Genomic DNA, 27,207 nt, shown 5'->3' on the forward strand with positions numbered 1-27,207 from the left:
GCTGTGCAGGCCCGAGCGCGGCAATGATTGGTCTCGGGGGAGGGGTGGGGGGTTGCAAACCCGAGCGGCGGTGGCATCCGTTGCAAGATGCAAAAAAAAAAAAAAAAAAAAAAAAGGATTGATTTCAAAAGTTGCGACTTGCATTGGCAGCAGCCTTTGGCGCCCGGGCCACCTACTTTCCCTGGACCCGCCGGAAGGGGCCGGGAATGCTTTTCCCCCAAAAGCTGGCCGGGCTCCACCGCGCTTGCACCCTGCGGGACGTTGTACCTGCTCCCCGGGCGCCGCCGTCGTGTCGCACTGGGAGACAATGACCGTGCAGACGGTTAGAGGAGGGGCAGGAGCAGAGCCAGAGCCGCCTCTGCTACGAGGAGAGATTTAAAAAAAAAAAAAAAAAAAAAAAAAAAGCACACAACCTACACGGCGCGCGGGGCTAATAGGGACTCCGGTCGGCTCTCTATTGTCTGGGCGGGCCCGGGAGCTAACGTGAGCCCCGGTGGGCCCGCAGACGTCCTCCTCCTGCAAAGTTTGCTGAACGCTCAGCGAGCCTGGCGGGGAGGGCGAGCTCAGGGGTCCTCGGTTACAAGTCCCAGAGAGCAGGGCAGCCCAAGAGTGCGCGGTTTGAATGAACGCTGCTCCGGGAGCTTCCGCCGGCCCAAGTGCTTTCTCCGGGTTTTCCACTCCCCGATGCGTCGCTGATGGAGGTACAGGCAGATGCTTCCCAACACCGAGTCCTGGAGGGCTTCCCTCAAAAGCAAGGGGCGTGCGGGAATGCCGACCAAACTTTTCTGGGGTGGTTGGGCATTTTCTCAATGGATCGGGGTGGGGGGCAGGAGCGACTTTGGTGTCCCCCCCACCCCCCAAAGGTGCTTCTGCTGCGCATCAGCGTGGCAGGCTGGGCAGATGCCCGCTCCTCGCTCTTACAAATTCCTGCTCCACGATTCCTCAGGGTTTTAATCTCGGTGAGGCTGCAGAAGTGATGTCACCTCGCAGGCTGGCTGATGCGGGCTTTTCCGCCCTTGTGTTTGCGTGTGTGTGTGTGTGTGTGTGTGTGTGTGTTTCTTTTCTAGCTACCTCTACAGTGCATTAGGAAAGAACATAGTAGCCTGGATTCTGTAACGTGAGTTGTTGGACTTTTGTAAGGATGGCACAAACGTGGGGTTTGGCAAACCTGGATCTGCCCCTGAATCACCTGGGAAGATGCCTCTACACACGGTCCCCAGGCAACCCTCCAGACCTCCCGAATCTGGGAAAGAGGACGCAGCGTCTTTATTCCTCGTGCCCTCTCTCTTTTGAGATTCGTTTTGTAAGTTGTTGTGGGGTTTTGGTTTTGTTTGCGAGGGTTTTTTTGGTTTGGTTTGGTTTAGCAAAAAAAAAAAAAAAAGAGTTTGGGGTTTCCAGGCTAGGTAAGTAGGGCCCTCCTGAAGATGATGTGTCATGCTGGGGAGTTTGGTATTGCTGCCGTCGTCTGCAGAGTTTTGTCAGATTTGTTTTTCACAAGGTGAGCTTGTAAGAAAGGCTGTACCACATCTGGGAGGATGCCCTCTCCCGGAGGGGAAAAAGAGGCCGAATCTCTAATTAGGAGGTCAAGCACGCAGTTGAGGGCATTTAGTGTGTGGTTGGAGGAAGAAGCATGAAGACGACCCCCAGATTTCTAGTTTTGGGGGGCTGGGTGGGTAGTAATGCTAACTGAATTAGAAACAATGGGAGGTCGGGGATCCCTGGGTGGCGCAGCGGTTTAGCGCCTGCCTTTGGCCCAGGGCGCGATCCTGGAGACCCGGGATCGAATCCCACGTCGGGCTCCGGGTGCTCCCGGTGCATGGAGCCTGCTTCTCCCTCTGCCTGTGTCTCTGCCTCTCTCTCTCTCTCTCTCTCTCTCTCTCTCTCTCTCTCTCTCTCTGTGACTATCATAAATAAATAAATAAATAATTAAAAAAAAAAAAGAAACTATGGGAGGTCAAACAAGTTTAGGGGTGAGTTCAGCTTTGGAGATGTTAAATTTCAGGCACCTGCCTGATCTTCTAGCCAGATTGCAATTGGTCAAACAGGAGCTGGCACCGAGGAGGGGGGGTCTGAGTTTGAGATGCAAATGTGGGGCCATCAGCATGTAAATAGCCTCGGAAAGTGGTGGGATTTACCGGGAAGGAGAGTTCTGGTTGAAAGTGAAGGAGACCTTGGACAGAGGCTGGCGAGGCTTTGCCAGTGGAATGGCAGGGCTAGCGGGAGGCTGCTCCCTGCAGAGTCTGTGGGAGGCCAGCATCCTCAAAACCTGCTCCTTCCTCCCCCAGCACCCCCCAGGCGCCCCACCCCCGGGTTGTGAGCTCTTCGCAGCTCCACAACAGCTAGAGCCAAATTCTTCTGGGCAGAGGCTGTAGACTCTTGGCTAAGCCGTGGATGCCTTCATTCATACGGACTCCGGCTCCAACCTTGGGGCCAGAGGATCCACTGGATCTCTCCACCCCCGTTCTTTGCCTTAAATGCATGCCTCTCTGTGCTTCCCCCGGTCGGCTTTTCTCCCACCAGCCTTCTTCCGAAGTCTTTGGCAATGGAGCCGTCTTCCCGGAGTTTTCAGGTCCTTACAGGCTCCAACTAAAAAATGGTTCTTCCGGCTTGCTTTACCTCGTGGACCCTTGTTTAAAATTACATATTTTCCAGCCCTGCTCCAAAGATTGTATTTAGCTGGCATAGTGGGTTGAATTGTGAGAAAGATCCGTTGCTTGACCAAACTTTAGTCAGGTTCCGGAAACTTCTAGGCCCATCTACATGCTTCCTTGTAAAATCCGGTTTTAAGCGAAATCCCACTCCCCCCACCATACCCCAGGTGATGTCTGAACACCCTGGCCTGCCTTTTTAGCAAGAATCCTGTTAGGTCAGTTTAGCCAGAATCGCCCCCACCCCTGTTATTTCCTCTTAGTAAATTCCACCCGGGGATCCCCACCCCTGCTCCTTGGCTATAAATTCCCTCTTGCCCATGCTCTAATCAGAGTTGAGCCTAAGCTCTCTCACCCCTCACTGCAAAATTCTCTTGCAATGGTCCTGAACATAGTCTGTCCTCACCTGTTCAACGCATGTCATAAACTCTTTTTTTCTAGAATAATTGTGTCCCCAGCCAGAGATATGTTCAAGTCCTAGCCCTCAGCACCTGTGAACATGGCCATATTTGGAAGAGTTTTTGCGAGTGTCATCAAGTTAAGAGGAGGTCATGGTAGATGAGGCTGAGCCCTAAATCCAATAATTTATGAGAACTGGGAGATTTCAGGGACTGAGACACAGGATTCCCAAGGATTGCTTCTGACCCCCAGAAGCAGGGAAGACCCTTCACAAGAGCCATCAGAGAGAGCATGGCCCTGCCAACACCTTGACCTGGACTTCTGGTCTCCAGAACTGGGAGAGGATACATTTCTGTATTCTGCATCACGCCGCCCAGCTTTGTGGTATTTGTCACCACAGCTGCAGGAAAGTAACAGAACCGGTTGGAGGTATATGTTGGGAGGAGTACTAAGAATCCATGCTTTTATTTATTTATTTTTTAATATTTGATTTATTTATTCATGAGAGACACCAAGAGAGAGGCAGAGACACAGGCAGTGGGAGAAGCAGGCCCCATGCAGGGAGCCCGATGTGGAACTTGATCCCAGGACCCTGGGATCATGCCCTGGGCCAAAGGCAGACACCAAACTGCTGAACCACCCAGGGAGCCCCAGAATCCATGCTTTTAATGGGCTCCTCTGGTGATGCTGATGCTGGGCGCGGGGGAGACACTGTCCTAAAGAATTCTGCTTTCTCAGACACCCAGAGGGACAGGAGGCAGCCTGTTCCACCTCCCACATTCTGCGAGCTTGAAAGCAGCCTCAGTGACATTACTTGCCTTCTGTCCTGACTCTCACTCAGGGTTTTCGCCTTCCAGCATCACCACTGGGGCAGTCACTCCCCTACGTTGCCTGAGTCCTGCCCGAGTCATGCCCGTTCAGAAGCGGTCTCTGATTTGTCATCGTGGCAGGTGGGAGGACTGTCTGGTCACGGCTAAGACCTGGTAGGTGATGGACACCTCAAGTCTAATAGATACCTCAAAGCTAAACCACTTCAGCCACCTGTTCTCATGTCTGCACTATAAACTGTCCCTTCCCTGGGAATATTAAGCACCAACATCCTACCTCTGATCCCGTAGTCCCCTCATTGCTGTACACCTGGCCACCTGCCCTTCCACTATATGGGAGTCACCGATCTCTCACAATGGCCCCTTCCCCTTCCATCTAGCCTGGAGCCTTCAGTACACCCCACAGCCTGGCCTCCCGCACTGCCCTTTGACCACATCCACCCTGAGACGGCCAGCCTTCTGTCCCTTCCCCCCACCATCTTCCCTATGCAGAGCTCAGAGATTGTGCCTTGAGGGGTATATGGTCTCCAATGCCCACTGGGCTTTCCCAACAGCTCAGAAGTCCTTAATTATGCTCTTGGGAATGTTCATTATTGTCCCCAAAAGTCTGTACCACACTGTACTGCCCTCAGAAGCAGATGCAGCTCAGAAGCAAAGGGATGCCCTCAGAGGAAACCCTCCAGCTTTCCCACCCTGCCGCCACCCTACCCCACCCCACCCCTCTGACCATCAGGGTCTCTGAGGGAGAACTATCTCTGTCCAAGGCTGGCCCCTCCCTGTGCACCAGCACCTCCCCTCCAACAGTAGCTAACTAACTGTGCACCCTGCCACATAGACCCTTTTATGAACACGGACCCCTAGAATTCCCCCAGCAGCCTTGTGAGCTAGGTACTATGATAGATTTTGCTTTCATGGGAGGAAGCTAGTGCTCAGATTGATTAACTTGCCCAAGATCACGACTTTACTTTAGATTTCTCTGAGGCATCAGATCTCGAGATGAGGATCTGGGGGAGGGGATCTTATTTGGGAGGTGCTCTCAGGAAGCACAAGGCAAGACGCGGGCAAAATGAGTCAGGGAAGGGAGAGCCCAAGAGAAGTGAGTGGGTCACCACCGTGGCCTCTGCCCTGTTGGCATCTAGCTGGGAAACTGTCAGGAACCCCTTTCTGGGAGGCAGACTAATGCCCCTGACCCCACAGCTGCCTGCGTCCCCATCCCTAGGACGGTGAACGTGTTTTGTTAAGGGTAAAGAGGAATTCGGGCAGCCCCTGTGGCTCGGGGTTTAGCGCTGCCTTCGGCCCAGGGTGTGATCCTGGGGTCCTAGGATTGAGTCCCACATCGGGCTCCCTGCATGGAGCCTGCTTCCCCCTCTGCCTGTGCCTCTGCCTCTCTTTGTCTATTACCTGAATAGATAAATAAAAAATCTTTTTAAAAAAAGGGTAAAGAGGAATTCAGGTGGTAGAGGGAACTATGTTTGACCTTAAGGAAGTTATCCTGGATTACCTGGGTGGCACAGTGTCATTACAGGGTGCTTAGATGTGGGAGAGAGAACCAAAAGAGGGACCCAGAGGCAAGGCAGTGTGACAAGGGTTCAGCCCAGTGTTGTCAGCTGTGAGGGAGGAAGAAGCCACAAAACGGGAATCAGGAGCCTCCGGCATCTAGCAAGGGCAAGGACACAGTGTGTCCTCTAGAGCCTCCAGAAAGGAATGCTCCCTGCAGGTAGATCCTTTGCCCTTTGCCCAGTGAGGTCCCTGTCAAACTCCCTCTCTTCCACACTGTTGGTGATCTGTATTTGCTGGAGGCTCATCACCTGCTGGTAGGAGCAGGGCCGTTCATGGAGTTCCTCTGAGGCCCCATCTCCCTGCTGGACTCACTGCTCCCTGTAAGGGGAGACCCTTTAAAATCTGCTTTCATTATGCCCTGGGTCCTGCCCCTCAGAAGCATGGGCCTTTGAACATACTTCTTAAACAAAATCTGTAACTTGGTGCTTGTTGATGAATTGCAAGCTGGCCTTGCAAATGGAGATATCTATCTTTCAGTTTATTTGAAAGAGGTCTGGTTTAACAAAAAAAAACAAAAACAAAAACAAAAACCCACAGAACTGTCCGATCACAAAAGTGTCTGTGCTCACAAAGTAGTAGTAGGTCCTGGGTCAGGGCAATGATAGAAAACAAATACACCCTCGAAATCACACCGCCTGCAGACTGGGAGGCTGAGACGTTTCTTCAGAGACTCTCATCCCTCACTGGCTAAGGCTTGTCCCTGGGGGCAGGGAGCCCCCAGTGCCTCCCCCACCCTGGACGGGAGGAGTCGCAGAATTTCCTCCTGGAAAAAGCAGCCCTGCTGTCAGGCGCAGGCTGGTGACCGAGGGGGCATGCTGTGCATGGCAGGATGCTGTCCTTGAAACTACAGGGGACCTCCAAGGTGGGCTGGCATCTACAGCCCCTGTCACAGCGCCCAGCAGTAAGTAGTCGAGCCAGGATTCAAAGTGGGGCTAAGTCTGGAGTCCATGTGCCTGGTCCTGAGGACCTCCCTACAGCATCTGAGGCCATGAAGCCCATATTCCTTCTCTTCTTAAAATTCTCTGGGTGGGTTCATGTTAGCTCTTCCCTCATTCTCCTCCTAACCTCTTTGGCTACTTCATCATCTTTTTTTTTTTTTTTAGTTTTTTTTTTTAATTTGTTTAAGTAATCTCTCCACCCAACGTGGGGCTCGAACTCACAACCCCGAGAGCAAGACTTGCATGCATTTTTGACTGAGCCAGCCAGTCATATTATTCTTTTTTGATGCCTCCCCTCCACCATCCTTTACTCCCATTCACACCCCATGCGATGTTCATCAGGTTTGTCCTGATGTCCTTCTCGTGCCATCTGTCCCCGCCTGCAGCCACCCGTCGTGGTGGAATTCTGAGCGCTTGGCATGTCTGGATTGAGAGGGCCTCTCGGTGTGTAAAAAAAAAAAAAAAAAAAAAAAAAAAAGAGTTCGAAGACCTAAAACGGGAAAAAGAGTGTAAAATATCTCAATGGTTTTTATATCAGTCTATTTTGAAATCTAATAATTCAGATATGCTGGATTATATAAAATATTAATTTCATATGTTACTTTCTACTTTTAACGTGGCCACTTGGCCACTGAAAGTGGTGTGGGGGGCTGACCAGGTGTTTCTTCTTTTTTTTAAAGATTTTATTTATTTATTTGTGTGAGAGAGAGGTAGAGACAGAGGCAGAGGCAGAGGCAGAGGAAGAAGTAGGCTCCCCACAAGGAGCCCAGTGTGGGACTCGATCCCAGGACCCCAGGATCATGCCCTGAGCTGAAGGCAGATGCTCAACCACTGAGCCACCCAGGCGTCCCTGACCAGGTGTTTCTCCTGGACAGAGCAGGTCTGGACTGAAGTAATCATTTCCTTCCGACCCCGACCCCCACCCCCACTCCCTTCACTATGTTATCGACTCTCCTCCTTATTTACAATCTTGGTGAATGGACAGCTATCCATGGCCGTTACCCCAGTGGCTCTCCTCAATCCCCCCTTCCTTTTCCAGCCTTCACTGTCTTCACTATCATCCAGCATTTTCACCTCCTTGGTGCTATATGCACCCAGCCCTCCCCTCCCTTCTGCTCCCATGGTCCTGTCTTGATTCATTTTCTTATCTCTCACTTTGACTATTACAGAAGTGTGCTAACTTATGGCCTCTTTGTTACAATTTTCACTTGTTTCCATTCAGTAAGTATGTAGTAGTAGTATTTAATGTTTTTAAATGTCATGAATACGTCACACAATGCATTTCATGGTGCACTTACTGTTCATTATGGGGGGTTTTATTGTGGTAAGATATATGTATAATATAAAATTTACTACTTAAACCATTTTTAAGTGTACAGTTCAACGACATTAACTACAGTCCTTCATGTTTTTCCAGTCAGAATTGTTTTCAGCATTTTAACTGCTATATAATATTCCACGATCCAATATGCAACATTTATTTTCTACCACTGGAGTGGTATTTATCAAAGGCAATCCTGACCATGTTCTTTCCCTGCCTAAAACCTCTAGGTGGTTTACACTACTTCTGGCTCTGTTTCTCCAAGGATGGTGCCCATTCAGGGGTGTGTGTGCATGATTTTAGGTGGTACATGCAAGAAACATTTTATTTTCATAATTATGTGTTTGTTTTAAGACACATTGGAAAGATATAACTAATATAAAACCTGTCATTTCGTGGGCATGATTCTTTAGAACAAAAAAAATGAGTCAAGGAGATTTTAGTTTTTATATTTGTATTTGTTACTTTAAATTTTATTTATTTATTTGAGAGGGAGAGAGAGAGAGAGACTCTCAAGCAGTCTCCATGGTGATTGTGGAATTCAACATGGGCTCGATCTCATGACCCTGAGATCATGACCTAAGCTGTAACCAAGAGTTGGATGCTCAACTGACTGAGCCACCCAGGCCCCCCTTTATTTATTTGAGAGAGAGAGAGAGAGAGAGAGCACAGGAAGGAAGGGGGGAGAGAGAATCTGACTCTGCTCTGAGCACAAAGCCCAACACGGGGCTCCATCCCATGGCCCTGAGATCCTGACCCCAGCCAAATTCTGACTCAGCCAACTGTGCGACTGAGGTACCTGAATCAAGAAAATTTTAAAGCCAACAGTGGCCCCTTTAAAGTGATAGCATTGTTCAAGGAAATGTCAGATACTTTTCAGACTCTTTTTTTTTAAGATTTTGTTTATTTATTAGAGACACAGAGAGAGAGAGACAGACAGACAGACAGACACAGGCAGAGGGAGAAGCAGGGAGCCCGACATGGGACTCATTCCGGGTCTCCAGGGTCAGGCCCTGGGCTGAAGGCAGCGCTAAACCGCTAAACTGCTGGGCCACCGGGTCTCGGTGCTCAGCGGGGAATCCGCATGTCCCTCTCCCTCTGCTCCTCCCCCTACTCATGCTTGTGCTCTCCCTCTTTCTCGAATGAATGAATGAATGAATGAATGAATAATAAATAAATAAAATCTTTAAAACAACCTGGGTCAGATAAGCGTCTTCTTAGGTCATGATCCTGAGGGCCTGGGATCCAGCCCTGCATGGGGATCCCTGCTCAACAGGGAGTCTGCCTCTCTCTCTCCCTCTTTCCTTCAGCCCCTCTCCGCTGCATATTCTCTCTCTCAAATAAATATATAAAATCTTTAATCAATCAAACAGAAGCTGTGTGCCGCCGGCCTTCTTCTTAGGGCTCTGCATGTATTTATTCATTCAGTCCTGTAACAACCCAATGAAGTAGGTACCATTATTTTTTTTAAGACTTTATTTATTTATTCATGAGAGACACACACACAGAGAGGCAGTTTTCAAAATTCTGCCTCTACACCCCCCAAAATGTAGCCACATTCCCTAAGATCCCACTAGGCCATGGTCGTTTCCCTGGCAAATACTGTTTCTCTCAAGCACAGAGGACTAATTCGGTGCTGTAAAGTGAAGATTTCATTGCACCCTGAGATTATCTAAGGCTACAAAATTATTGAGTTCTCCCTTTTTCTTATGCATGAAAGACAACACTTTGGGGTGGGGTGGGGTGGGGAATGGCTTATTTTTTTTTTATTGCATGGTCCACCCTTCTCTTTTCCTGTCTCCACTGCTTAAAATGAGTGAAGTTTTGCATCTAATTTCAAAAAATGCGTACACCACCCCCCTCCTAAATCTTGAGTCCCGGATGTACCCTCTTGATTGTTTATCCAGTTCTTCCCTCAAACATTCAATTCTCTCTTTTCAAAAATTTTATAAAGATTTCATTTATTTATTTGACAGAGAGAGAGCAAGCCACAGAGCACAAGTAGGAGGAGCAGCAGAGGGAGAAGCAGGCTTCCCCACTGAGCAGGGAGCCCCATGTGAGGTTCGATCCCCGGACCCTGAGATCATGACCCGAGCCAAAGGCAGACGCTTAACCCACTGAGCCACCCAGGCTCCCTCAATTCTCTCTTTTAAGAAAAGCTGCCCTGGGGACGCCTGGCTGGCTCAGTTGAAGCATGCCACTCTTGTTCTTGGGGTCATGAGTTCAAGCCCCGTGTTGGGTATAGAGATCTTTTAAGGAAAAAAAAAAAAAAAAGACCCTGCTCCTGCTTTCTTATCAGGTAACCTATCCCAACCACTTCTATCACATCCAGCCTCCTGTCCGGCAGGGATTCTGCAACATAAGGAAAGAAGAGTCTTGATTACCTGGGTTTGGGCACATCTCTTCCCATTTTTCTGCATCACATGTCACTGGCTCTCTTCTCTCCTCCGCTCAGGATCGTATTGTAATGAGTGATGGTTGTCAGAAGCCAGATTCTCCTGTGTATGTGCTGGGCGCAGGAGAGGAAGGGAGAGAGAGGAAGAGCGAGGTGGAGAAGGCCCGAGTGTGTGGATACACGTCCCAGGCTTCCTGTCTGTCTCCTATTCTCGGAATTGGTTCAATTCAAGTGGGGCCCAGAGCTAACTCCTAAATTAACCAGAAGTCACTGTTCCTCAAGCAGGAGAGCAGGCTATTCATTCACAGTCTTTGTTCACAATGCTCCATCCAAGGTAGACTTTTACCCTTTACCCCCAAATGCACCATCTTCCCTAATTATCTCCTCTGGCCAAAGGTCACTTGGGAAAATACTTACAAACTGAGTTCCTCCTACCCCGACCGTGACTGTCCTTACTGGACACTCTGTGTTTGCGACGTGCTGGGCATGTGCTCAGGAATGGACGTGGCCTTGGGGCCTCCAGACTTGAACTTAGGATCCAAGATGAGAAATAGCAAACAAATTGGACAGCCCGGGTGGCTCAGTGGCTTAGTGCCGCCTTCAGCCCAGAGCGTGATCCTGGGGTCCCGGGATCGAGTCCCGCGTCGGGCTCCCTGCATGGAGCCTGCTTCTCCCTCTGCCTGTGTCTCTGCCTCTCTGTGTCTCTCATAAATAAATAAATAAATAAAGTCTTTTAAAAAAATAGTAAAGAAATAATGGCAGAGGCAACTGTTGTTTTTATTTTAACTCCCTTCAGAGCAGCCACATCTGGAATATAGGGAGCGTGTCTGGTTTTGGATGGTGTTCAGGTTTGGCCCTCCTCCGCTCAAATTTCCTTCGTGGTATCCTGCTCTTTCACCAGAGGGAGTGGGAATGTTTCCGTTTTGATGCTTGGCAAGCGTCTGCCACACGTGGGTGGTTGTACTAGAAAAGCACTGAGGACCTTTTTGGCTTGGAGATTCTGTGATTCATTTGATGGGGAGGTGCACCCATGAGGTTTTGTTGGTGGTGATTTCCTCTGCTCAGTCTGGCTTCCCCTGGATCTGTACTTCTCGGAATATTGGTCGAATCCATTCACTTTTGTCCTTCTCCACTGATTCTTCGTAAATTCATGTTTCATTTGCCTAAATGACTTGCGGTGGTCTCTGGACTGGATCTTTGTTACCTTTCAAGATGCTCCCTCCTGTGGTGGTAGGAAGTGGGGCCTTTGGGAGGGCTTCAGTTTGGTTGAGATGAGGTCATGAAGGTGGGGCCCCATGATGTGATCAGTGCCCTTAGAAGAAGCAGAAGAGACCAGGGCCCTGGGAGGCTCAGCTGATTAGGCGTCTGGTCATGATCCCTGGGTCCTGGGATCGAGCCCCACATCGGACTCCCTACTGAGCCTGCTCCCTCTGTCTCTGCTGCTCCTCCTACTTGTGCTTTCGGGCTCTATCTCTGTTAAATAAATAAATAAACAAATAAATAAATTCTTAAAAAAACAACTAAACTAACTAAAAATAAAAGAAGGGAAAGAGACCAGAGCCCTCTTACTCTTTCTGCCTCGGAAAGACACAGCAAATGTCTACACCTGACAAGGGCGGCTTCTATCTGCTGGCATCTTGATGTTGCACTTCCCAGCCTCTAGAACTGGGAGAAAATGTTTGCTGTTTAAGCCCACAGTCTATGGTATTTTGTGAGAGCCGCTAAGTCTCTAGTCGCTTCCATTCTCTTGTCCCAACCCTGTAACACATCTCCCCAGTTCCATCCTATGGCACAGGTAATGCCACCCCCCAGCCTGAAAACCTAGAGGGCCCCCCCCCCCAACGCCTGGGGAAGCAGGCCTACATCTTTTAATGCAAGTAGCCCTGCTTGGCCAGTGGTGACGTCCTCATCAGCCCCACTGTTACCCTCAGTGTCAAGATGCTGAGACCCTGCTCAGCTAAGGAAGCCCTGCCTTTTGCAGCGCCTCGCTCTCCGAACTTCCTGGACATGTCCAAGGTGCTTATATGTCCCACAAAGCAAGCCCAGTTATTATGACTCATTGCTCAGTGCCAGATACTTATCCTCACTCTTTTTTTTTTTTAAAGATTTTATTTATTTATTCATGAGAGACACACAGAGAGAGAAGCAGAGACACAGGCAAAGGGAGAAGCAGGCTCCACCCAAGGAGCCCGATGTAGGACTCGATCTTGGGACTCCAGGATCACACCCTGGGCCAAAGGCAGGCGCCAAACCGCTGAGCCACCCAGGGATCCCCTCATCCTCACTCTTGAAATGGGGCAGGTGAATACCAGAGGCCTGCAGAAGTTGAGAGCATAGAGGCCAGGGTGTCTTCCGTTGCTTGAGCTTTAACTTGAAAGCTTAAAAATGCCAAAAATTCTAAATAGGAGTGGTATAATGGAAATGTATATATTTATCAAATTAATGCTTTTCACATACACAAAACCAATGCAATATAATGGTGCAAGTTGCAAGGTAATTACAAGATTTATTGAGGAAAAGTGAATCTTTTTAAAAAAAAAAAACATTTTATTTATTCATGAGAGACACAGAGAGAGAGGTAGAGACATAGGCAGAGGGAAAAGCAGGCTCCATGCATGAAGCCTGATGTGGGACTCGATCCCGGGACCCTGGGATCATGACCTGAGCCAAAGGCAGACGCTTGACTGCTGAGCCACCCAGGCATCCCAGAAAAGTAAATCTTTTCACTTATAAAAGGAAATATCAGAGTTTATGTTTTCTGAGCAAGAAGGATTTCTGTCTTTTTTTATTTTATTTTATTTTTAAGTAATCTCTATGCCCAGTGTGGATCTTGAACTCACAACCCAGAGATCAAGAGTTTCATGCTCTACCGACTGAGCCAGCCCAGGTACCCCAAGAAGGAGTTTTTTAAAATGAGACAAAAAAGCACATATTATAAAGAAAAATATCAGTAAGTTTGGCTATATTAATATTTAAAACATCTGTATAATAAAGAAAAAATACTTAAACCAAGTGAAAGACTAGTCACAGACTGGAAATAAATATTTGTAACTCGTAATCAACGAAGGAACACCTTCCAGAATATGTGAAGAACTCACACAAATCAATAAGGAAAAAAAATCTGACAGAAAAGAAATGATAAAGATCTGAATGCGGAATTCACAAAAGAGGACATCTAAGTTGCTAATACACAAGAAGATGTGCAACTTCACCAAGGAATCAGCAGAATGCAAATTAAAACAAGATACCCTTGTATAGCTACTAGATTGGCAAAAATTAGCAAGATCACGTGAGGTCAGGAATGTGGGGGACTTGGTGCTGTCTGATGCTGATGGCAGGAACAGAAATTAGTGAAGCCATTTTGGAGAGAATTGGATGCTCCGTAGTAAAGTGGGAAGGTGCATGTATCTTCTGACTCATTAAATCCTCTAGCGAGTGGGTATATGCACAAAGAGACCTATACAAGGGTATTTATAAGAACCAAAAATTGGGAATAATTTAAATTTCTATCTAAAGGGGGGTTCCTGACGGCCCAGTCGGTGGTTGAGCTGCTGACTCTTGGTTTCGACTTCAATCGTGATCTCAGGTCGTGAGATCAAGCCCCGCCTCGGGCTCCTCACTCAGCACAGTCTGCCTGAGTTTCTCGGTCCTTCTCCCTCTGCCCCTCCCCTCGTGCACTCTCTCTGTCTCTCTAAAATAAAAAATATAAAATATAAATATTTTTAAAAACTTCTGTCAAAATGGGGGTGGAAAAATAGATGTTGCATATTAGATCATGGAATATTATATAGCAGTTTAAATTATTAAAACAAAAAAACCAAAAAAATAAATTATTAAAACAATTCTAATGGGATCAACATAAATGAGTAGTTAATGCCATTGAACTGTATGCTTAAAAATAGTTTAAGAAGTAAATTTTAGGGATCCCTGGGTGGCGCAGCGGTTTGGCGCCTGCCTTTGGCCCAGGGCGCGATCCTGGAGACCCAGGATCGAATCCCACGTCGGGCTCCCGGTGCATGGAGCCTGCTTCTCCCTCTGCCTATGTCTCTGCCTCTCTCTCTCATTCTGTGTGACTATCATAAATAAAAAAAATTTAAAAAAAAGAAGTAAATTTTATGTTATGTATATTTTACCACAATAAAAAAAAACATAATGAACAGAACAAGTGCACCATGAAATGCATTGTGTGATGCATTCGTGACATTTAAAAACATCAACCACTACTACTACTACATGCTTACCGAGTATGTGTATGCATCATAAACACTTGAAGAAAGGATCATATCAGATCTAAGACAGGCTGGCTTCTGGGAGGGAGAGAGGAGGAGAAAGCCTGAGTTGGTGGCTACGCTTGGACTCTATACGCGACATTTTATTTCATTAAACAAATCTAAGGAAAGTCATGAAAATGTGTATACAAAATGAAGGTCTATTGCACTAGTCTCTGTATTGTTCTGTCTGAAGATAGAAGCAAATCCTCCCTCCCATGAACGCACATAAAATGGGGCTCTATCTATCCTGCTATCTGGCGGGGCAGTTGTTTATTAACAGATCTTATCTCTATATTTCTGAAAGGCCTTTTATGTCTCAGGCACTTTGCTGCGAGCTGGGTACTTCGTTTTGAACGGGCATTGGGTTCTACACTTAGCATTTTCCTCCGAGAGATGTTCTTGGACAATGGCTTTCAAAGGCTGGTCTCACCTGGAAAGTTATTGGAAATGCAAATTTGGGGGCTGCCCCCCAACTCAGGTGCTTCGGAGGTGGGGCCCAATAGTCTGTGCTTCAGTGAGCCCTCCAGGTGATTGTGGCGCTTGGGCACACTTGGAGAACCCTTGTTCTTCTAGAATGAAGAGGTTGCTGCCTGCTTTCACCCTCTCTGAGGCGAGGAGAACACCCAGGAGTTTCCCAGAAGTGCTACAGCTCCCATGGAAAAGTAGAATGCTGCTGGACACCTGGGTCCAGGGGCTTCTGTGCTCCACCAGCCCACAGACCCTCCCCGAACACCACCCCCAGCACCAGTCCCTGCCTGGCCAAAATATCCTACTAGCCTCCTTAGCTTGGCTTTTAAGACCCTCAGGAACCTGGCCCCATCTGCCCTTCTGTCTCCCCCAAAATCTCCTTTGTCTCTGGAAAGACAGCAGTCCTTCCTCATAGAAGATACTCGTGCTTTCCTGTCCCAGAGGCTTGTATTTTATTTTATTTGTATTTCTTCTTTCTGGAAGAGTTTCCACATGTGACAACTCCATCCCCACCCCCACCCCATCCCCACAGACATAGCTTATCATTTCAGATCAGTCTCAAATGCCATTTCCTCCTTCCCTAGCTGGAGGCAATTGCTTCTTCCTTTGTGTTCGCCTAGTAGAGGGTTTGATCAGCTTCTGTAACTGTCATTTATCTTTCACATTCTATCTGGTATTCCAGTTTAGGAATATGTCTTATTAGGTCAGAAAACCTTTGATTCAAACATCTTAGTCAAGTTGAAGCCTTTAATAATGCTGAGCATATTTTTAAATTCCAGTGATATAAATAAGTGTATCATTCAGAAATACCAAAGACATGGTCTGTCCTCAAATTGCTTGAGGTCTAGAGGGTGAGAGAGGCAACCTACAAATAAGGCTACAGAGCTAAGGACAGGCGGTGGGGTCGCAGGGAGGACAGAGAGGCTGAGTCAGCTTGGGAAGAGGTGCAGGGGTGGAGGTGGGCAGAGTCTGGGTAGGAGGGGATACCGGATGCTGTCAATGAGGACACGCTGAGACCAGGCACAGACCTCCTCCCCTATCCTGGGGTTGGGGGTGCCAGAAAGGCTTAGGGCCAAAGAAGAGAAATAAGTTCCATTTCACAGAGCCAGGGCAAGAGTATGTTTCTGTAAGAACAGAGCAATAAACAGCACCAAAATTAAGTACAGAGACGCCGTGACAAAAGGTCATCATTACTTGCAAGACTTACCTTGGGAAGCATGCAAGGTGCACGATCCTGAGCTCTGCTTTGCAGAGTCTCCCACGGAAACTGAAGGCACCTTCTAGAATTTAAATCTCGGTTGCTGTTTGAGCTTCTTCATCTGCATGAGTTAGAATTGTGCTTTTCAGTCTGGGGACTGCAGATATATATAAAAGATATTTTTTCCCCCTTTAGAAGGAGTCTATTAACGAAGCACTGAATTTCAGGTTTCCTACCTGTGGGTTGTGCAATGTCCCACTGTGGCCAGCAGGAGGCAGCACAACCTCATGTTCTGTGTCAGGATGCTCCTTGCTGGAGTGAGGTCGGCCCCTGGGGGGGGAGGAGGAGCTGCCTGTGTTCCCTTCTCTGTATCCTGAAAACGATAGGAATTAAGTCGTGGCCAGACATCCTCAAACATTCAGGGATGTGGGGGGTGCCGGGCCTTAGCCCTGCAATCTGAAAATCTCAAAGCTTTTTGCAAAGGAGTCTTGTTCTCATTTCTGCAAATGGAAACCGGTCTGTACTTCACAGTAGGCCTGCAATGTAAAGTTAAGGGAAGGGGCCTGGTGGGTCCCTCGCATGCAGATGTAACCAAACTAAACTAAGCATCTCAGCAAACTTCCACCTATTAGGAATGAAAAAGTGGAAAAGCACAAAAGAGAATAAATATATAACAAGAACAAGATGTTACGTGGGGAACGGTTTTGTGCTCGCCTATGGTTTGGATACCCTGCCTGCTACGGTCTCTTACAGATTCGTAATGCTCTTCAGTGTGCTCATAGCTCATAGTAGCTGTGTCCCGCAGAAACAGAATACGAGCCACAGATGCAGTTTTAGATTTTCTAGCAAGCCACGTTATAAAAGTAAAAAGAGGGGCGCCTGGGTGGCTCAGTCGATTGAGCATCCAACTCTTGATTTCAGCTCAGGTCATGATCTCTGGGTCCTGGGATCAAGCCCCACATTGGGCTTCATGCCTAGCATGGGGCCTGCTTGAGATTCTCTTTCTCTCTCTCTCTGTCTCTGCATCTTCCCCCCATGCTCTCTTTCTCTCTCTCTAAAAATCAATCAATCTTAATAAATATAAAAGAGGAAAAAGGAACAGATTAACTTTAATAATATATTTTATCGAACCCAATATACTCAAAATAGTATCATTTCAAAGCGTCACCAATATCTTAAAAATATAAGTGTCAGGCAGCCCAGGTGGCTCAGCGGTTTAGCACTGCCTTCAGCCCAGGGCCTGATCCTGGAGACCCAGGATCGAGTCCCACGTCGGGCTCCCTGCATGGGGCCTGCTTCTCCCTCTGCCTGTGTCTCTGCCTCTCTCTCTGTTTCTCGAATAAATAAAATCTTAAAAAAAATCTATCATCTATCTATCTATCTATCTATCTATCTATCTATCTATCTATCTATCTATCATCTATCTATCATCTTCATCTTTGACACGGGGAGTGTATTTCACACCGAGAGCACACCTCCCTGCGTGCGTACTAGGACTACGTCTTAGTCCCGGAGGCTTGGTGGCTGTGCGTGGCCGGGGGCTGCCGTGCTGGACATCTGGGGCTCAGAGGACCCAGGCCTAGAGGGAACCCCACGGAAAGCGGACATACCACCAGGAGGTTACAGGGAAAGGTGATGGAAAAAGAATCGAATACACATTCAGGTTAACTGAAAAGCCAAGATCTTGGAAGAGAGCCTGGAGGGGGTGGCGGGGGAGTGCTAAATGACAATGACTTAAACTAAGATGAGAGACCCTTGCCACTGCCCTTCTCATGATGCCCCAGGTGGAGACGGGCGGAGGCGCTCCGGTTGGAGGCCAGGAGGCAGGATAGTTTCCTATGTGTTTGCTGTTTTGGCTTCTAGCTTCTTCCTTCCTTCCTTTTTTATCTCTCTCTTTCTTTCTTTGTTTCTTTCTTAGTTTCTTTCTTTGTTTCTTTCTTTTTTAGATTTTATTTATTTATTAAAGGGGGGGACACACAGAGAGGCAGAGACACAGGCAGAGGGAGAAGCAGGCTCCCTGTGGGGACTCGATCCCGGGACCGCCCTGAGCCCAGGGCAGCCTCCCAGCCGCTGAGCCACCCAGGAGCCCCTGGCTTCTAGTTTCAGCTCCTGCCTCGCTGCTTCTGGGTGTCTACAGGTTGAGGCCGTGAGGCGTTGGGCGATCTTTTTTCCTTTGAATCTGCAAATCCTGTAGAGTATCAGCAACTACTCCTCAAGCTCTTCAGCACCAGATCATCGTGGCTCCCCATCTCATCCCAATTTTCTGGTTCCCAAACTTTTCGCTGTGTCCGCGTGCAGACACTCTTCACTCCCTGCCCCGATCGACCCCCACCTTTGTCTCACCTTTGGGCCGGATTCCCAGAGACAGAAAAAGTGACAGACCTGAAGTACTCGGTGTCCCCTCCCCCTCCACGACCTGCTCTGCTACTTGCTCTCAGGAGCCTCTGGAGAAACGCTTTAGGATCCCCCATACTGATGGGTGTGGTTCTTCAGCAGGTGCCACATAATTGCACCATGAACTCAAGTCAGCAGGGCTTCTCTAGAACTTTCTGTGCTGGCTCTGGTGGCTGTCGGGAGGATGATGGCCGTGGAACGAGCAGCCCAGGCCTTTTGCAGAATGCCCACACCTACCTCGGAGCCCAGCCAGAGGCTGTTTGCTTTTTCCCCTCAAGTACTTCGCTGGTTCCACGGTCTGTTAACAATCTAAGAGCCGAGTCCTCCTCTAGGGTTACTGAAGGGGCATCTTTTGTTAGGAAAGAAGGTGTGTCATTATTTTGCTCAGGTTCAGACACCTGATCCAAGCCAGCAGATCTCCCAAGGATGCTCCTTTTTTATTTTTATTATTAAAAAAAATTTTTTTTAGGATGCTCTTTTTTTAAAAAAAGAATTTTTTATTTATTTTATTTAGTATTATTATTTTTTACATTTTACTTATTTATCCATGAGAGACACACAGAGAGAGGCAGAGACACAGACAGAGGGAGAAGCAGGTGCCCTGCGGGGTCACTACCTGAGCCAAAGGCAGGTGCTCGACCAGCCACCCAGGTGACCCCCCCCAGGATGCTCCTTAAGTTACTTGCTGAGTTACTTCCTCGAGTGGGCAGCGCCCCGAAACCAAACCAGGCTCGGAGGAACCTGTTTCATGTAAACACGCACAGCTTCGCTCTGTCGTCTTGTGACTTGTGCGTAGATCCAGGGAACCGAGCGGGGACCACATGCTTTCGATAATTCTTTTGGCAAGTAAGCACTTCCTGAAGCCAGGATTTCTCATTATCCTTTCCCTTCCTTTGCTGTGGAGAAAAATACGTACATATTTTGTTGATTGCACTTTCTGAAAGTCACTTGTGTGTTTTTTGGTGTCTGAAACAACTTCCACAGCCAAGAGTGTTGCTGGGGTTACTTTCCCTCCTGTGGGTGAAGTTACTTTCTACCGTGGGAGCTGAAAAAATGACCTGCAGAGAAAAAGGGAGGGTAGGTAGGTCAGGGTGGGTGCCCCCCATGCTCCTGGGGCCGCCTGCCCGGGGCTCCCGGGGCCTGCTGTTCCAGCCTCACCCCTTCCTTCTCAGCTAGCTTTGCTCTCAGAAGCTGAAAAGGGTCATTTATGCCTTAGGTTTGGGGGTTGTTGTTTTTAGATATCATACATGTATCCTAAAAATTCAATTCTTTAAAGTGCTTTTTTTTTTATAAACAAGATTTTATTAATTTATTTGAGAGAAGGACGCCCTGGTGGCTCAGTGGTTGAGCATCTGCCTTCTGCCCAGGGCGTGATCCTGGAGACCCGGGATCGAGTCCCACATCGGGCTCCTACATGGAGCCTGCTTCTCCCTCTGCCTGTGTCTCTGCCCCGCTCTCTCTCTGTGTCTCTCATGAATAAATAAATGAAATCTTTAAAAAAAAATTTATTTGAGAGGGGGCAGGAGAGAGAGCACGAGCAGAGGGAGGGGCAGAGGGAGAAGGAGCCTGATGGGGGGCTGGATCCCAGGGCCCCCAGATCATGACCTGAGCCACCCAGGCACCCCTAAAGTGCTTTTTTAGTATATTGCAAGATTGTACCACCATCACCCCTATGTAGTTCCAGAATATTTTTGTCACCCCAGAAAGAAACCTCATACCCATTAGCTGTCACCCTCCTTGCTGCTGTGAGCATGTCTTTCTGTACATGTTGCTGCGTGGACCTACTTTTTCATCTCTCTTGGTTATACGGTTTGGGATGGAATTTCTGGGTCCTATGGTAACACCACGTTTAACTTTTTGAGGAACCTTTCTCCGAAGGGCCCGCTGCATTTTACATTTCCCCCAACAACGGAGGAGCAGGCTCCATTCTCTGCATCCTCACTCCCCACCCACACTGGTTATCATCTTTGGGCTGCGGGTGTCCTCAGCAGCAGGCAGTGGGCTCTCCGGGTTGTTATTTGCATTTCCATAGTAACTGATGCTGTTGAATGTCTTTTTATGTGTTTATTTCATTGCCTATCTTCTTGGGAGAAACATCTCTTCAAACCCCTTTGCTCAGTTCTCAGCTGGGTTATTTGCCTTCTCGGTGTTCAGAGTGATTTGTGTATTCTGAATATTAGACCCATATCAGGTATAAGATTTGCAAATACTTTTTCCCATCCCGTGAATTTTCTTTTTGCTTCCCCGATGGCTCCTTTGAAGCACACGAGTTTTAAATTTTGAGGAAGTCTGAATTATCTATTTTATTTGGTTGCCTATGTTTAGGATTATTTTTAAGCTACATCACCTCTTTCAGTGTACTTACCTTTTAGATCTTAGCTTTTTTTTTTTTTTTTTTAGATTTTGTTTATTTATCATGAGAGACATACAGAGAAAGGCAGAAACATAGGCAGAGGGATAAGCAGGCTCCCTGTGGGGGAACCAAGTCCCAGGACCCCAGGGTCACACCTTGGGCCAAAAGCAGATGCTCAACCACTGAGTCACCCAGACGTCCCATGACTCCCTCAAAACCTTAACTACTAACAGTCTATCGTTCATCGGAAGCCTTACCAATATCATACACAGTTGATCAATATGTATTTTGTATCCTATATGTGTTATATGCTATATTCTTACAATAAAGAAAGCTAGAGAACAGAAAGTGATATTAAGAAAATCGTAATCATAAGGGAGAGAAAATTTATATACTGCACTGTATGTACATATGTATGTATGTATGTATTTATTTTTAAAAGATTTTATTTATTTATTCATGAGGGACACAGAGAGAGACAGAGACACAGGCAGAGAGAGAAGCAGGCTCCATGCAGGGAGCCCCAAGTGGGACTCGATCCCGGGATTCCAGGATCACGCCCTGAGCCAAAGGCAGACGCTCAACCCCTGTGCCACCCAGGAGTCCCCATATGTATTTATTTTAAAAGATTTTATTTATTTATTTGAGAGAGAGAGAGAAAGAGCATGAGTGGGGTGGGGGGAAGGGTAGATGGAGAGGGTGAGGAAGCCGATGTAGGGCTCAATTCCAGGACCCTGAGATCATGACCTGAGCCCAAGGCAGATGTGTATCTATCTGATTGGGCCACCCAGGTGCCCCAAATATGTATTTACTCTCAGTAGTCTTCTGATTATTTTAAAAACACGCACACATAAAACACTTTTAAATGATACAGCAACACTTTCAAATTCTAAGCCACTTGGACCTATTAGAGAACTAACACAAAAATTACAGATCAAAATTAGAACCGGTTGTTAGCAGGGGACCAACGAGATAACTCTACACCGGGGAGACAAGGGCTGGTTAAGCTACCTGTGATCTCAAGTGAACTGAGTTGCAGTGTCTGGCATGTAGTAGGCGCTCAGTAAGTGGTTATTGAAGCCATGATCTCAAGGACTGAAACAATTATTCTCTCTCTCTCTTTTTTTTTTTTAAAGACTCCATTCATTTATTCACAAGAGACCTGGAGAGAGGCAGAGACACAGGTAGAGGGAGAAGCAGGCTCCATGCAGGGAGCCCGACGTGGGACCCCAGGATCGTGCCCTGGGCCGAAGGTAGGCCCTAAACCGCTGAGCCACCTAGGGATCCCCTGAAATAGTTATTCTCTTGGTAAAAATAGTGGAAAGGGAAAGCCCTGACATGGGGAAGCCAGGGTTCTAAGCTCAACTGTATGACCCTGACAGATATACACTCTCTGCTGCTCATCCCCCTCATCAGTAAGGTGTACAGGTATGGGTGTAGACCTCTAACTTAGGGCATGTGGATTGCTGGCCAAATGTGATCCATGCAACCTGGAGATTGGTTCTTGTTCCTTCTCTCTGGGCCTGTGTGTGTGTGTGTGTGTGTGTGTCTCTCTCTCTTTTTTAATATTTTATTTTTAAGTAATCTCTACACCCAATGTGGGGGTCACATTCAAGACCAAGATCCAGAGTTGCATGCTCCACCGACTGAACCAGCCAGGGACCCCTCTCTCTGTGTGTTTTAATCCAAGTAAAATTCATATAACATACAGCTAACCATTTTATTTTATTTTATTTTTATTTTTATTTTTAAAGATTTTATTTATTTACTCATGAAAGACACAGAGAGAGGGGCACAGACACAGGCAGAGGGAGAAGCAGGCTCCATGCAGGGAGCCCGACGTGGGACTCGATCCCGGGTCTCCAGGATCACGCCCTGGGGGCGCTAAACCACTGAGCCACCGGGCTGCCCCAGCTAACCATTTTAAAGTAAACAATTCAGTAGCATTCAGGACATTCTCAGTGCTGTGCATACACTACCTCTGTCTAATTCCAAAACATTTTTATCACCCCCAAAAGAAATTCCACCACCTAAATAAGCAGTCACTCCCCATTCCCCCCTCCCCCAGCCCCTGGGAACCATCCATCTGCTGACCCTCTCTATGGAGTCCCCTATTCTGAACGTTTCCTATAAGTGGAGTCATACAGTATGGGACCTTTTGTATCCGACTTCTTTTCACTTGGCATAATGTTTTGAGGGTCATCCATGTGGCGGGATGTTCTTCATTCCTTTTCATGGCTGAATAATGCTCTGCTGAGTTGCCCTGCTAATACATATATATTTTTAAGCAAAATTAAAATTCATTACTTACTTTTCCAGAAACAGAGAGACCAACTGTCTCTACTAGCCCTTCGCCATATTATGTAACCACAGCCCGTTGGGCAGAATGTTGCACTAACAGGATTGGACCTATTAGTCACTGTAGTCAAAGCCAACTCTAATTAATCAGATAATGGAAGCCGGTCCAGTTTAATTCCACTCAAATAACATCATGACATCTGGGCACTATCAGGGATTATTGGCAGAAGAGAATAGACAAATATGATTAAAGCCTCTGAATGGATTTGATTCCTGTCTGCGGCATGCCATGGACCACTGTCGTGAAGGGCCAACCTCCCTGCTGCCCTCATCAGTAGAACCCCCCCACGGCCGGCGTCACAGTGGGGAAAAATGCTCTGCTCTGGGGCCTTTCCAACTCCCAAAATACGTGATTCCGTGATTCCGTGGGTCCTTAGTTTACTTCTGCCCAGAAGTGCTCAGATTTCTGCATCTAGAGACATTTGGGGAAAACCTCCAGTGTATGTGACAAGTCAGCTGAACCGTCATCAGGAGCGCCCCCCCAGGGCAGTGAGGACGGGGTTTAGATTCAGAGGGACCCTTGAGACCTCACACAGGAAGTAGTCACAAAAGCTAGCTTGTGGTTGAACCCCCAGACATGGGCATCTGGAGAGCCAAGGTTATGGGTTCTGGATGCGGGGGTAAGAGTTGAGCTTCCTTTGGGTCTCTTATTTCATTTCATTTCTTTTTAAGATTTAATTTATTTATTTGGGGTGGCTGGGTGGCTCAATGGTTGAGTGTCTGCCTTGGGTTCAGGTTGTGATCCTGGGGTCCTGGGATCAAGTCCTGCATTGGGCTCCCCACAGGGAGTCTGTTTCTCCCTCTGCCTGTATGTCTGCCTCTCTCTGTGTGTCTCTCGTGAAAAAAATGAGAGACAGAGAGAGTGAGCATGAACAGTGAGCAGAGGGAGAGGGATAAACAGACTCCCTGCTGAGCAGGGAGCCCAACTCGGGGCTCCATCCCAGGACCCTAGGATCATGGCCTGAGGCCAAGGCAGACGCTTCACCAACTGAGCCACCCAGGTGCCCTCTTCTTCGGTTTCTTTTACTCTTTCTCAGGGGTAATGGGAGAAACCAAGGGACCCTCAGTAGGAAGGGAAGGAGCAGAGTAGATTTTTTTAAAGCAGTGGCAGCTACGTGAATGAAGTGCGAAGGGAAGAAAGTGGAGATGTAGAACTACACAAGGTAGTCGAATGGAGTCCTTTGGAGGTCAGGTCAGAGAAGCAAAGGGATGAACTCTCAAAGCCATGGTTTACTCAACTGAAAAATATGACTAATAATCAAAAAGCACTTCTCCCTTATAAGTGAAATCAAAGACTATCTGTCTTTCTTTATCTGGCTTATTTCACCTAGCATAATACCCTGTAAGTCTGTCCAAGTTGTCGCAAATGACAAGATTTTATTCTTTTCAGTGGCTGAGTGATACTCCATTATATATTTAGATATATGTATATATATGTCGCATCTTTATCCATTCATCTATCGATGAAAACTTGGGTTGATTTCATATCTGGGGTATTGTAAATAATGCTGCAGTAAACCAAAGAGAACCTATATCTTTCTGAATTAGTGTTTTCATTTTCTTGAGGTGGGCACCCAGCAGTAAAATTACTGGGTAGGATGGTACTTCTATCTCTAGGGTTTGTTTTTTTTTTAAGATTTTATTTATTTAAAAATAAATAAATAAATAAAATGTGTCTCTCATGTGACACGTGAAACACACAGAGAGAGAGGCAGAGATATAGGCTAAATAAATAAATAAATAAAATGTGTCTCTCATGTGACACATATGAGACACACACAGAGAGAGGCAGAGATAGAGGCAGAGGGAGAAACAGACTCCCTGGGGGGAGCCTGATGTGGGACTCAATCCCAGGACCCCAAGATCACGACCTGAGCCAAAGGCAGATGCTCAACCACTGAGCCACCCAGGTATCTTCAAGGTTTTGTTTTGTTTCTTTTTTTCCCCCCTTATGCTACATTTATTTATTTATTTATTTAGTAAACTCTACCCCTATTGTGGGGCTTGAACTCCCAACTCCAAGATTGAGAGTCCTACACACTACCAAGTGAGCCAGACCAGCACCTGAGCTATCTTTAGTTTTTTGAGGAAACTTCACATTGTTGATCCTGGTGGTCACGCCTATTTACATTCCCACCAAGAGTGTACGGTGGTTTCCTTTTCCCGACATCCTCTCCAACACTTGTTATTTCTTTTCTTTTTGATACTAGCTGTTGTGATGGCATGATACACTATTGTGGTGAGCATTCTATAATGTATATAATTGTTGAACCACTCTATTGTACACTTGAAACTAATTTAATATTACATGTTAATTATACTTCAATTAAAAAAAAAACAGGGGATCCCTGGGTGGCTCAGTTGTTTAGCGCCTGCCTTTGGCCCGGGGCGCGGTCCTAGAGTCCCAGGATCGAGTCCCGCATTGGGCTCCTGGCATGGGGCCTGCTTCTCCCTCTGCCTATGTCTCTGCCTCTCTCTCTCTCTGTGTCTATCATGAATGAATAAATAAAATCTTAAAAAAAAAACACTTCCCACTATAAGGTGCCAACAGAAAAATGTCAGCATTGGTTGCACATACTGGTGATGCCATTGAAGAATCAGGATGTCCCACTCCACAATATGCTACTTTGGAATAAGGACTATTTTGGACTGATGGCAATTGTGGATCAACAGATGCAGGAAGGGTTCTCTGGCCTCCCCTTATCTGCCTAAAAGCAGAGCATAAATTTCCTCTTGTACCAGGCAGAGGAGAGCAACTTAGCACTGGAGACGGAGAGCACTGAGATGAGTCTGCATAATCAGATGTTACTAAAGTAACACTTATCTTCCATCTGTTCCCCCATATATATCCTAGTCACTTCCCTATAATTTATCATCCTTTGAAGCCCAAACCCCCTTTCCTTTGTTAAAATGGTATATATGCCTCCAAGTCTAACCACCTCTTTGAGTTTTGCTTCTTTCTGTGAATTCCCATGAAAGAATATTAATAAATATTGTGTGCCTTTTCTCCTGTTAATATGTCTTTTGGTGGTTTAATTTGCAGGCCCTCATGAATGAACTTCAGAGTGTAGAAGAAGTTTTTCCTCCCTTATACCATGTACCTTACAACATGGATGGACAACCCTGAGGGGTGCTCCGCATTTTGCCACTGTGCCTCCTCACAGCTTGATTCAATGCCTCGGTATTGTAAGAATTGGCCAAAGCTATTTTTCTGATGGCTGTCCACTAGAATTGTTTAGTAAATACCTGTTGACTCATTGGCTGAGGACATGTTAACAGGAATTAGCAGGGAACAGCTTTCTTCTAAGGAGTTTTAGTCACAGACTCAGATTGCAAAAGGGAGTAGAAACAGGCAGATGGTGAGGTGGGGCTTGGAAGAACAGAAAACGTGTTTGCTGAGAAGTTTCCTGAAAATTGTCAGAAGCACAAATGGTAACTTTGTTAGTTTCTTTCATTTTCCGTAAGACGCAAGGAAGCTCACCAGTGTAAAAGAATCTTAATGCAAACTATTGACTGATTTGAAGAGTGGACTATCTGGTCCTTTAGAAAGGATGTATCTCATCAGAAAAATATTCCAAGGCAGGAATTTTGTGTAGCGAATGTAGATGACAAAGTCTCTTGACTGAAATCCCCAAAGACATGTGGGTGAAATTTTAGTTCCCAGAGTAAGTGTGTTATTAAGCCTCCAGAGAAGGACAGTACATGACACATCTTAAAAAATATTTGGGCATTGTATAGAGAAGATGAACCACTGCCTTGTTCACCTGAAACGAATGCAACACTGTGTGTCAACTCAACTAGAATAAGAAAACTTTGCTTTTTTTTTTGAAAGATTTTATTTATTTATTCATGAGAGACACACACAGAGAGAGAGGCAGAGACACAGGCAGAGGGAGAAGCAGGCTCCCTGCAGGGAGCCCAACGTGGGACTTGATCCCGGGACTCCAGGACCACGCCCTGGGCCGAAGGCAGCCGCTCAACCACGGAGGCACCCAGGTGCCCCAAGTAAGAAAAGCTTAAAGAGATATTTAGGGATCTTAGTGGGGGCCTCTGATTTAATATCTCAATTGCGCAGTA

At 47.0% G+C, this 27,207-nt stretch overlaps 1 long non-coding RNA gene across 1 annotated transcript; it reads left to right on the forward strand.

The window, feature by feature from the left end:
* Positions 1 to 429: 429 nt before the first annotated feature.
* LOC129514204 (uncharacterized) lies at positions 430 to 26,333 on the forward strand. Its single transcript, XR_008665360.1, has 3 exons — positions 430 to 701; positions 21,909 to 22,025; positions 26,174 to 26,333. It is a non-coding gene; the product is annotated as an uncharacterized LOC129514204 (long non-coding RNA).
* The last annotated feature ends 874 nt before the right edge of the window (positions 26,334 to 27,207 follow it).

This window comes from Nyctereutes procyonoides, unplaced genomic scaffold, assembly GCF_905146905.1.
Source record: "Nyctereutes procyonoides isolate TBG_1078 unplaced genomic scaffold, NYPRO_anot_genome, whole genome shotgun sequence".
NCBI lineage: Eukaryota > Metazoa > Chordata > Mammalia > Carnivora > Canidae > Nyctereutes > Nyctereutes procyonoides.